Source organism: Dreissena polymorpha, chromosome 10 (assembly GCF_020536995.1).
Source record: "Dreissena polymorpha isolate Duluth1 chromosome 10, UMN_Dpol_1.0, whole genome shotgun sequence".
Lineage (NCBI taxonomy): Eukaryota > Metazoa > Mollusca > Bivalvia > Myida > Dreissenidae > Dreissena > Dreissena polymorpha.
The window spans coordinates 6,256,916-6,268,549 of record NC_068364.1 but is presented as its reverse complement, the minus strand read 5'-3'; the positions used below and the strand labels follow the sequence as shown (position 1 = coordinate 6,268,549).

General features: G+C 30.7%; 1 non-coding gene across 1 annotated transcript; it reads right to left on the bottom strand.

The window, feature by feature from the left end:
- Positions 1 to 2,059: 2,059 nt before the first annotated feature.
- On the bottom strand, positions 2,060 to 2,141 carry Trnay-aua (transfer RNA tyrosine (anticodon AUA)). The gene has a single exon. It is a non-coding gene; the product is annotated as a tRNA-Tyr (tRNA).
- Positions 2,142 to 11,634: the final 9,493 nt, after the last annotated feature.

Here is an 11,634-nt window from a genome sequence, read left to right as displayed (position 1 = left end):
TTTACAATTTACAATTAATATTTACACTTTTACAGTTTTGCATTTTTTTGCATTAAAGTACTTTTTCAAAAAGACAAAAATTGGTAAAAAGGCTGTTCAAGACGATTGTTCAAAACGTCTTTATGAATCGAGTGATCTATGGATAGTTTTACGCGACACTTAAAAAGTGTTAATTGTTGTTTTTATAAATGTTATATAGTTAACACAATTTCAACGAAGATTGGCTGTTATTTATATGATAGCATTTTCTTTGACTCGGTATACATGTCATATTCATGAAATATATAACGAAAGATTAATACCGATGCCCATTTTTAAATCAAATGTGATTATATGTATACATTACATACGAATTTTACAGGTAAAAAATTAATTTCAGAATTTAGTAAAGACAGTAATAAATTTGTATGTGAATAGTTATAAAATATAAGAATCCCCATTGTTTTGTCGTAATAATATTCATATAGAAAATACAACACATCGGTGGGTATAGTGTGTCGTCTTGCAGTTCATAAGAAATTAAACATCTGAAACGTTGGTTAATATACCTTGATGATTGTTAATATATTACTTTAGATAATTCGTTGTCATTTTCTATTTTAAAGTAAAAAAGTATAATTTGTCTACATCATCGTATATATGCTTTATAACAATAAAGCAAACATTTTTCAAACTTGATTTGTTTTTATAACATTTCTTATCTTAAATAAGCAATATTGATATAAGGCAAAAGCAATCGTCAAAAACTTTACTTTCCAACCTAATAGTTGTATTTTGGCAATTAAGTCGTGGATACTTAAAAATCGTCCAGGTTTGATATTAACTCCTTTAAAGAATATTCCTCCCGTTAGAAAGTAAGTTTTTATTTAAATAATTTCCTTGTTTAACAGTTCACCATTTTTGTTTTGATTGATTACATTTTCTTTCCATGTAAGCGAGCTTCAACTGTATAGCTAGCATTGTGTGTGGTCCGGATATACGTTTCCGAAAGTACTTATTTCAAGAGTTTAACAAGAATTTATATTTCAATATGTAGGTGATTATGTTACATCGAAAGTGCAGTTTTAAGTAAGAGCAATGTTCATAATGCTCCAAAAACTTGGATTGAATTAAATCAATATAGCAGACATGCTATTCCAGTGCAAGTGCTGCCTTCTGAATTAATTTACGCCAAATAGATTATTACATTAAATAAAATCGGAACAGTCATGATAAAATAGTAAATATGTTATAAAAAAATAACAACTACCACAACATGTTCGTTTAAAGTGTTCTGCTACACACATCGAATAGGAAAACTTTGTCGTTATTTACTTACGTTAGCAACTCCAAAATAGTATTGTTAAGGTAGCGCACCCCTAATGGGCACATATCCAAATATAATCTAATTAATTATTTTCTTAATCAGCATCATTTCACTGAACTACATGCAAATTTGAAGGTAGGCTTTCCATGCTTTAAAAAAAAATATACCGAATTTTTTCAAAACCACCCCCACGCTCGGCTTTTGTCCAGTTTATTTTTACCCCTGGGGTATATAAAAGTTCCGTAATTCATTTAAATTTCCAAATATAGGCATGCTGTTTGTGTGTACAGATGCAGTAAAGGTGTTTAAACTTTAAACAAGATGAAATAAGTATTCTTTTACAGACATTTATTTTTTACAAATTTTTATCTATGGAAGAGCGCCATGAAATGTAAGTGATTTTCAGCCAAGTAAAAATTGGGTCGGTTAAAAATAAAGTGTCATAAAATTCAAAATAGTATCATTTAAGTTATATTTTAAACGTAGTTTTTATAGAAACACTATATACAGCAAAATACCAAGAAATAGACAGATTTACCGTTTACTTTTTGAAATAGAAATAAAAATGCAACATGCATCATTCGTATTTTCAGCAGTAAATCAACCAATTTAGCCATAACGTTGTTTTAATTTTAAAAATTGAAGGATGTGCATAAAAATTTCAACATATTTAACAATAAACATAGCTTATATGCTATATTAAATCAAATAAATTACGTTAGAAAATAAATAAAACGCGTCGCAAAAAGTATGCGATGTCGGCAGGATTCGAACCTGCGCGGGAAGATCCCAAAAAATTTATATTCCATTGCCTTAACCACTCGGCCACGACATCTTCACATTTGTGCAATCTTAAATTAGATATCCATAAGTAAACAGGTAAAAAGGCTCGTCGATCTTTGAAGAAATCGCGAAATCGTATTTTTTCAGATGATATTTGGATCAAAGTCAATATTTATTGTGAAAATAATGTATTCTTTAGTAATTACGAAAACATATATCAAAAATTGAAGTTTGAAAAAAATAAAATGCATCTCTCGGAAATAACCGATCATTGAAGATCGGCAATGATCGTAAAATAAATCGCGGGAAATCATTAGAGGTGCGCTACCTTAAGTAGAGATAAGTTTCACTTCTTATTGGACTTTCACATGTTCATAATGCCTAGTTTCCATGTGTGATCTTTATCAAATGGCAAGTTATAATATTTATGTTTTTATGGTTGTCATCTTTAAAAGATAAAATCGTTTGCTAGTTTGCAGTGTTAACCGAAACAATTCTAACAGATACAGAAATTAAAAGGAAGTGAGGTTGTTTTCCCGAATTCCGCATCATATTGAAAAACAATATATGTTTGAAAACCATTAAATATAATGCAAATGAAATATTTATCGAGCACGTGTTAAATGCTGCAATTAAGCCATGATATTAATTGGTCGATTTTAAAGTCCTTTATTATTTATATTATAATTTTTATATTAAAACTAGTAAAAAAACTATAGCTAAATGCTATTTTCCTAGCATGAGTCGTGCATATGCGCGACATGGCCTGCATGCGCACGCTATACATTCGAGTGTTGCATGAAAAACGCACAACACAGACGTGCTTCAAAACACTCAGAACAATTATTGTTAGCGTAAACATGACAAGTTATATACTTCCGAAGTGGTAATACTTAAAGATATGCAAAATACAATTTCCAGATATGTATTTTTCTTAAAATGACAAGAGTTTCATAAATGTATGCATACCATTGCTAACCGGATTACTTCAGCTAGTTTAAAAAAAACTTAATCAACTGAACACGTTATTGCACCACAATGACTTGCTAAATTTAGAATGCAGCCTTGTGGTATTGTATACATGGAAAATTACCCTTATAGATGTGATGTGCGGTATGCATCTTTTTAAACGTCGTGTTCCTCGTAGTTGTAGTGCAACGATACACCATCTACCAATTCATGTTTGTAAGTAAACAGTTTAAATAGGATGTTAAATAATTAGACAACGAGAACATAATTAGATGGCAATTGTTATGATCTAATAATAATAATAATAATAATTTTGTTTTTGATGTTATTAAAGTGTAGAGCTTTATTGATTATTTCATTGATATAAACATCTCAAGTTTGTCAAAATGAAATGCAGTTATTTAAGTATTTGGGTGATCGTTCATTCTTGCAACTTGAAATATCTCATAAAATACATATGATATATGTCTCATTTTCAGTTGTTGGCAAAGGCATGATAACGTAGAATATATTAATTGCTGTTTATAAAGACCTTAGGTAGTGTTCTTTGGAATTTCAGATTAAGTTAATTGATGAACACTTCATTAAATCACGTTAAGCCACTCCCACTCACACTTTGAATATAGATGCCACTCTCATTCACACTTTCAACATAGACAATGTCATGATTTAAAAGACGTCAATTGAGTGTGTTACATGCTTTGAACTGTGTTCTATTTTCGATAAAAAGACGGATATCGAAGTTGTTCCTTCAACATCACCCATATAAATTACACTCTGCATTACAGATGTACATTTTCTCAATTTCAGGCAGATATTAATCTATATTCAATGTAATATTGATGCACTCGTTAAGCAAACACATATATAGAATGACAAAACATACTTTTTTCGGTACGTGTCTCAAGCAAGGTTCAAACGAATGCCTTTAACTGTTGCATACTTCAATAAAGCAAGTTGTCAATCATGCGAATGTGCAAAAAATTGTTTTGCTACTTCAGATGTTTTCCGCGTCTGATAAAAGTTTCATCGGGACAACTTTTTAATTATGCAAGTAAATGTGTTTTTTTTAAATAAAAAGTTTAAAAAAAGGGATGTACATGTTAAGCAAACATGAACTCAAACAAGTTTTAAAGGCAATTTCATTTATACAAATATAATACCGTTTTTAACGTCGAAATCACTTTTTAAAATTAAAAAGACAATCTAACCCCGAGCATGTTAAGCAAAATAAAATGTTTGAAATCCTAACCTGTCAAAAGCATATGTGGTCAATAAGTCGATTTATCAGTAACTGTTATCTATCAATTTGATGTCGTAAATTCACACACCTGAATTCAACATTCAAATAAAAAAACAAACAAATTTATGCTGCTAGAGTTTTTTCCCGTATCTTGCTTTACATTTTTTAGAGGGGGTAATCACGTGATAGTCAAGATGGCGACGTCCACGCCGAGACAGTTATTTTTCGCCGTTTTATACCCTTTATTACTCTAGTTTATGTTTTAAATGACGCTCACTTTCCAGCCATCTCAGTTAAAAAGTGATTAGCTTTTATTTCGTAATCTAATTCGCTTTGTATCTCGACTTTACTCCCCGCAAATTTAATTAGGTCATCCCGCTAAGAAATTTCGCACCGATTAAAGTCGAGATATAAAGCGAATATTACTATGAAATAAACGCCAGTAGCTTTATTCCTACTGTGGCTGGAAAGTGGGCGGAATTTAGAAAATAATACAAGTTATTAAAATGTATAAAACGGCGAAAAATACCGGCCTCGGCATGGACGCCATCTTAATAATCACGTGATTACCCCCTCTGTTTTTGTAGCTGGACGGCTTTTTTTATTGCAATAAGAAATTCGGGTGAATTTGGGGCTTATAGTTATTCCTTTCAATGCCGTTTACCTGATGTACAATGTTTCATGATTTACTTTTTTTGTAAATGGGTTTAATTTTCTCATCAAAGTTTATTAATTATCAAACAAATAATGTATTATGATCCATGTTATTTTTTCGTTAGTTGTTATGCCCCCTTTCGAAGAAGAGGGGGTATATTGTTATGCACATGTCGGTCCGTCGGTCCGTCGGTCTGTCGGTCCGTCGGTCGGTCCTTCCACCAAATGGTTTCCGGATGATTACTCAAGAACGCGTAGGACTAGGATCATGAAACTTCACAGGTACATTGATCATGACTGGCAGATGACCCATTGATTTTCAGGTCATTAGGGCAAAGGTCAAGGCCACAGTGACTTGAAACAGTAAAATGGTTACTGGATGATAACTCAACAATTCTTAAGCCTAGGATCATGAAACTTCATAGGTACATTGATCATGACTGGCAGATGACCCCTTTTGATTTTCAGGTCACTATGTCAACGGTCAAGGTCACAGTTACTCCAAACAGTAAAATGGTTTCCGGATGATAACTCAAGAATGCTCTGGCCTAGAATCATGAAACTTCATAGGTACATTAATCATGACTGGCAGATGACCTCAAACAATTTTCAGATCACTAGGTAAAAGGTCAAGGTCACAGTGACTCGAAACAGTAAAATGGTTTTCTGATGATAACTCAAGAATGCTCAGGCCTAGGATCATGAAACTTCATAAGTGCATTTTTAATGACTTGCAGATGACCCCTATTGATTTTTAGGTCACTAGGTCAAAGGTCAAGGTCACAGTGACTCGAAACAGTAAAATGGTTTCCGGATGATAACTCAAGAAGGCTTTGGCCTAGGATCATGAAACTTCATAGGTACATTGATCATGACTGGCAGATGACCTCTATCGATTTTGAGTTCACTAGGTCAAAGGTCAAGGTCACAGTGACCTGAAGAAGTAAAATGGTTTCTAACGTATTCACACAATGGCTTCCACTACAACTGACAGCCCATTCGGTGGGAATGCGTGTTTTACAAACAGCTCTTGTTTAAAGTAGCATCGCACTCAATGCTGCCTTTTCTGCGGTGAGTCGTTACTAAAATAACTCGTATCAAAACATTTGTATACATGTAGCATTCTTTTTCAAGTAATTCTATACACAATGGACTCTTAACCTAAAACTATTGAATAAACATAAATAACTGATTCTGTTTGGAAGTCCAACAACATATTAAAATTCTAGACAATTTAACTGTGGGCTATTTAAAAATAAATCACACAATGCAATAACGCAATATTTGACGGTCTTTTAATGTATAAACTAATTTGTTGTACAACAAAAACTATAAACTGTATATGTATGCATTTATCTAAGTGGATGAGGTAAACAGACGTTGATCATTTCCTATTAGATATGAAAATATACTCTGCCCTTTTATAGACTGTATTCATAAAAGATTATTACCTAAGTTTTCGTTTCTAGGCGCTGCTAAGATCGGATGACTTTTTATGGTCAATGTCATAGGAGAGGTTAAAACGAGAATTAGAGCATGTTCAGGTCTACCCTAGCTTTAACTTCTTTGTTTCATTAGAGGATAGTTAAATATATGGATACACGCGGAATCCTATATCAGACTGTTTGTAACACATATACTGCAACTACCTACTTTAAAGGTCAATGTCTTCGAATTTCAAAGTTTAATTAAAGTTTAATAGTTTATTTCAGTCTCGATCTTCTTGATACATAATATTTACATATACATTCAATAAAACAATCATGAAAACCTTTCTAAAAGAAAAATGAGAGACTCAATATTAATGTTAACATTATTAGTACATTAGACAAACATTACAATATTGGCAACGCAGAACAGATGATGGAAGAGAGATAACCCTACAAATTCCTACATCATACAGATGAATGACAAACACTCGCAATGTGAGAGGCATGCAAACAATCAAGGCCGACAGACCAGGAAGAGATGATAATCAATGCTTATCAACCCGCCCAAGCCAGCAGACCCAAGAGCCCACCCACCACTCACACAGCGGGTATCCACAAGTGTATACTAGATAATGAAAAACATACATTATATTTAATAAACTGAATGTATATTGTCTTCTTGTGGCATATATATAATACCTAGGCAAACAGTTAAACTAATTGTATGCATGAGTAATAAAGATGTACAACATAGTGGTGTTGGGTTACTATGTATTGTGTGTCTGTATTGATTCACAGAATGAGTTGTGTATTATTAACAATTTATATAAGAACCAGCAGATTATTCAAGGTCCAACTACCTCAAGAAAAATATTTAACCAAAATGTTCTAATATTTAGAATGCTGTTACATTTAAAAAAAAACTTATATTAGACTGAGGCTTACAATATCACGGATATAATAAATGTATCCATGTCCAAAAGCTGTGTGTTTAAGCAATATTCTGTCAGCATACAGAAACTATCAGATTTGGCCTATAAACGTAGTCCACAAACACTTGACCTTGGCCAGAATATATCGTATACAACAATGTTAAAACAAGCAACATTGGAAATGGGTACAAAAGACAACAGGTTATATACTATGTTTCATACTTACATATAAAATAAAGGAGCAATTGCTTATCATTATCAAAATGAGTATTATGATGTTTATTAATCGTTTAAACACAGAGAAAAATATATTGGCACTATTGCGCATATTAAAAAGATTGGATTTAATTAAAACACACACAATTGACTTATTCAAAACATACAGCTTTTCGCAATCTATCTAGTTTACACACAATTATAGATATAAAAAGGATCCTGGTGCCAATCTTTAAAAAAAAATCAAATTTAGGATAACCATAATTGAAATAGATGTGTTACTATAACAACATCTTAAATTGTCAAACATTTCGTTAAATGAATTGTTGTAACACATAAAATCCAGATGTTATATTGCAATAGCCTATAAGTGTATCCATTTCTAACAAAAATATCGTTCCCACCTTTTAAAAATCGCGTGGTAAGTTTTATTTAATTTATAATGTTCTTGTGTATGGAGTATTGTGTTGTTGGTTGTCATAATTGTTACTGTTGTTTCTTGGTTTTCTTTTTTGCACCCTTTTAAAAATTGTATAATTATGATGCATCGTACATGTTCAACTATTGACATAAAAACTACAACCATGTTTTCATAACATCTACATGGTACAAACTAAAAAACAATATAAATGTCAAGACAATTAATGCAACTTTATGTATTAAAGCAAAATATAATATAATAATATCTCAATAAAATATAAAAAGCATCAACAATCAGTAACTGTACGATTAATAAACAACAGCAAAATAACAATAATTTGTTTTTATACAATTCAAATATATATTTGAGAAATACGTTTAAATTAAAAAAACAAGTTCACTTATACTGTTATTATAATTTTTGTTTATTTTTAAATACAAAATTAAATAAATATGCATTTCATGTTAACAAGCGAAATCACGCTTTAGACAAAGAAAAATGTCTAAGATATTGGTTCATTAAGGATAATCATCATTAACAATCGGTAAAGTAATACAGCTTAACATCGATAATTCGGGAAATATTTCGAGAATGAATGTATTTACATATGTGATATATAATGCAACACACATACAGAAACTGGCTAAAATAAGACAAAGAACACAATCGAAGTCATTCAAATTGGAATGGTTGCAAAGTAATTGAAAGATGCTATATCAATTTCTTAAACTTAAAAATGAACAATTTATTCAGGTGTAAATCAATACATAATATATATCAAAAATAATACATTGCTAAAAGAACAATGTTTTTAAATGTTATACATATACTATGAATATTAAATGGAAAATTGTATTATTAACAGACGACTAAATCGTTATTATAATGCTGAAAAATCAGTGGTCGTATGCGATTGTACGATTTAAATGACACTAGCTGTCAAAACAAAACAAATAACATACAACTTAAAATAAAATTAAAAATACGAAAAAATGTCATATTTACAACCAAATACTGTATTTCCTATTTTAAATCAACATACGAGTCAGACGCTTAAATACCTGCTTCATTCAGGTATACATATTTATGTATGATGTTTTCATATTGTGTTACTTTTTGGGATTTGTGTGTGGATTAGTTTTTCGAGTCATCCTATTTGGTTTGAAATAATAAAGGACAATTTAAAGAAACACATCAGGAATACATTCAAAAAAGCTCGACAAGATGTAATTTCAGGTACAAAAGTTGTGTTATCATTATCAATTAATCGTTAGGTGGTCGTTAACAAAAATAAGTTTATAGGATAAGAAGAAATTTAGAATAATATGTTGGGTTATATTCTTATACATAGTTCACCTCGATGCACATTTATAAGTCGAGTTGTGTCTCTTTGGCTACGTTACCCCTGCACTCCCATTTCTTAGAAATTGCTGTTTGAGAATTTCGAAGCTAATTTTTTTAAATTTTCGTTAATGAGGCAAAGTGCCATTGTATCCACTCTTAATGATAGGGTACATATGTTACTTGCTTTGTTATAGTCAAGTTATCTCCTACTTGAATAAGGATATTCAAGGAAGCAAATCTTGAAATATACATTTCAGTATTTGGGTCGGCGCCAAAAAATTGTGGTCGGTAATCTTAGCGGAGCAAATGATATTTAAGGCCTAATTCAGGAGCGATCATAGACATATTTATCTTCAATGAAGGCACATGTGTGTAATGTTCATCACAGTAAATGTCCTTTAAATAATTCCGAATATAGATATGCGGTATTATGTATATATGCATATTCATGTATTGTATGTATATTCGTATAGCAAACGTACAAAGCATATCATAACCACACTATAATACAATAACTACATTGTCATACACAAAACAGAAAAGGTTGGCGGGATAATTAAATATTTATTTAAGATATGTTTAATAAAGTTGGTGTTTTATTTTAATTTCTTTTAGAAACAAAATGAAATTACGAATATAATTCTTGTATTAACGATTTATAAATGAACATCAACATATACATAGATGCATTATGCAACTTATATATGCGAATATCATAAGGTCGTATTATCAGACGTGTTGCATTTAAGTTGTTTATGTTTTTGTTATGTTTAAGTAATATTAGTATCACCCAGTACTGTATAGACATCGGTCATTGCATTTTATGACTATGGAACAACCATAAAATAAGCAAGAATGTCTCTCCAATAGTTTCTTACTTTTCTATATTGTCTTTGTACTTTGTTTACATCTATTTTCTTCTCATACATTGGTGAATGTATCAAATGTACGATAATAGACATCAAAAATAATATCAGAAGATAAATTATTATACACATCCTCTAGTATTTTATTTTAGCCATCTTTAATTTGTAAACAAATGAAGTATACAATGGCAAAAAGATGTGCTTTTATTAAAAGTACAAGTTTACAATTTCGTGTCTTACAACAACGATATCAAATCGAATTGAAATAACAAGTGCGTGGACGTTAACTAATGTTATGTATTATTCACACGTTTGAATAAGGATTTTTAAGGACGAATAACTAAATATTGTTGACTTCATTTCCATATACCACATACAAGTCAGTGTATATTATTTGTAGTGAAAACAACTTAGCTAAACGTGTGTATCTATGTTTTGAAGAGCGTATTTATACGTGTACATTCGTGTATGTCCGTGTGCACTTATTATGCATCGTCCAACAATAAATGTCTTCTAGTCTTCTAGTTGTACTGAGATATCGTGTTAGACGCTATCTTTTCTAGTTTTTTGATAAGAGAGAGTACTCTGATTTCTTATTCGATCTTGTTTGAAGAAGACTCTCGTACAGGATAGCTTGACGTCTATAAATAAAAACAGTCAAAATAAAAGTACATGCATATACATAGTTGTTCTTTTATGATTTAAGAGAACCAATGATTATATTGATTTTGTATGACATTGAATACAAACAAATAACATATATATACGTTTGTTGCTTTTGTAGACATGTAATTTAGTTCTTTAATATATCATGTACGATGTTTTTGTTGGTAAATGTTGAACACAATTGTTATGCATTAATAATTGTATCAGGAACATTTTTTATTGAATACGTCTCTTTACCTAACCATTTGCCATTTTTACTTACACATTTGTTTCGACTGCCTGGTCAATGTCTAAAATTGTCAAAAAGTAAAGTATAAAATTAGGAATAGAATGCTATACAAACAATTAAGCCAATAATTAGTCTTTACATGAATACATAACTGTAATTACACCAAATTTGGTTTGAAGTCCTGCCAATACGTCATATTATATTAACTCATTTATAACATGTTTTCTAACAACAAACATAATTGTTCAAAAATATAAATCGGTTAATATATGAATATTTATTTTGGAAAAAAACAAAACACAATTCAAATCCATGTTTAATTGTATTATAATATAATGATGTCATGAAAATAAACATCTGGTATTCGGTATCATAATACCTTACTGTGGTAATGTTCCGAGTATTATATAACTACTTGAACATTTTATTATCTTAAAACAATCTCAAACTGTTAAATATAAGTACACGACGCTGTAAACAGATTGACGATAAACGCAAATGAGGCCGAGTTATTCTATTTAGATGAAAATTTAGTCCGACCACTAGTATGGCATGGCAATATAATCTTGTAGCGA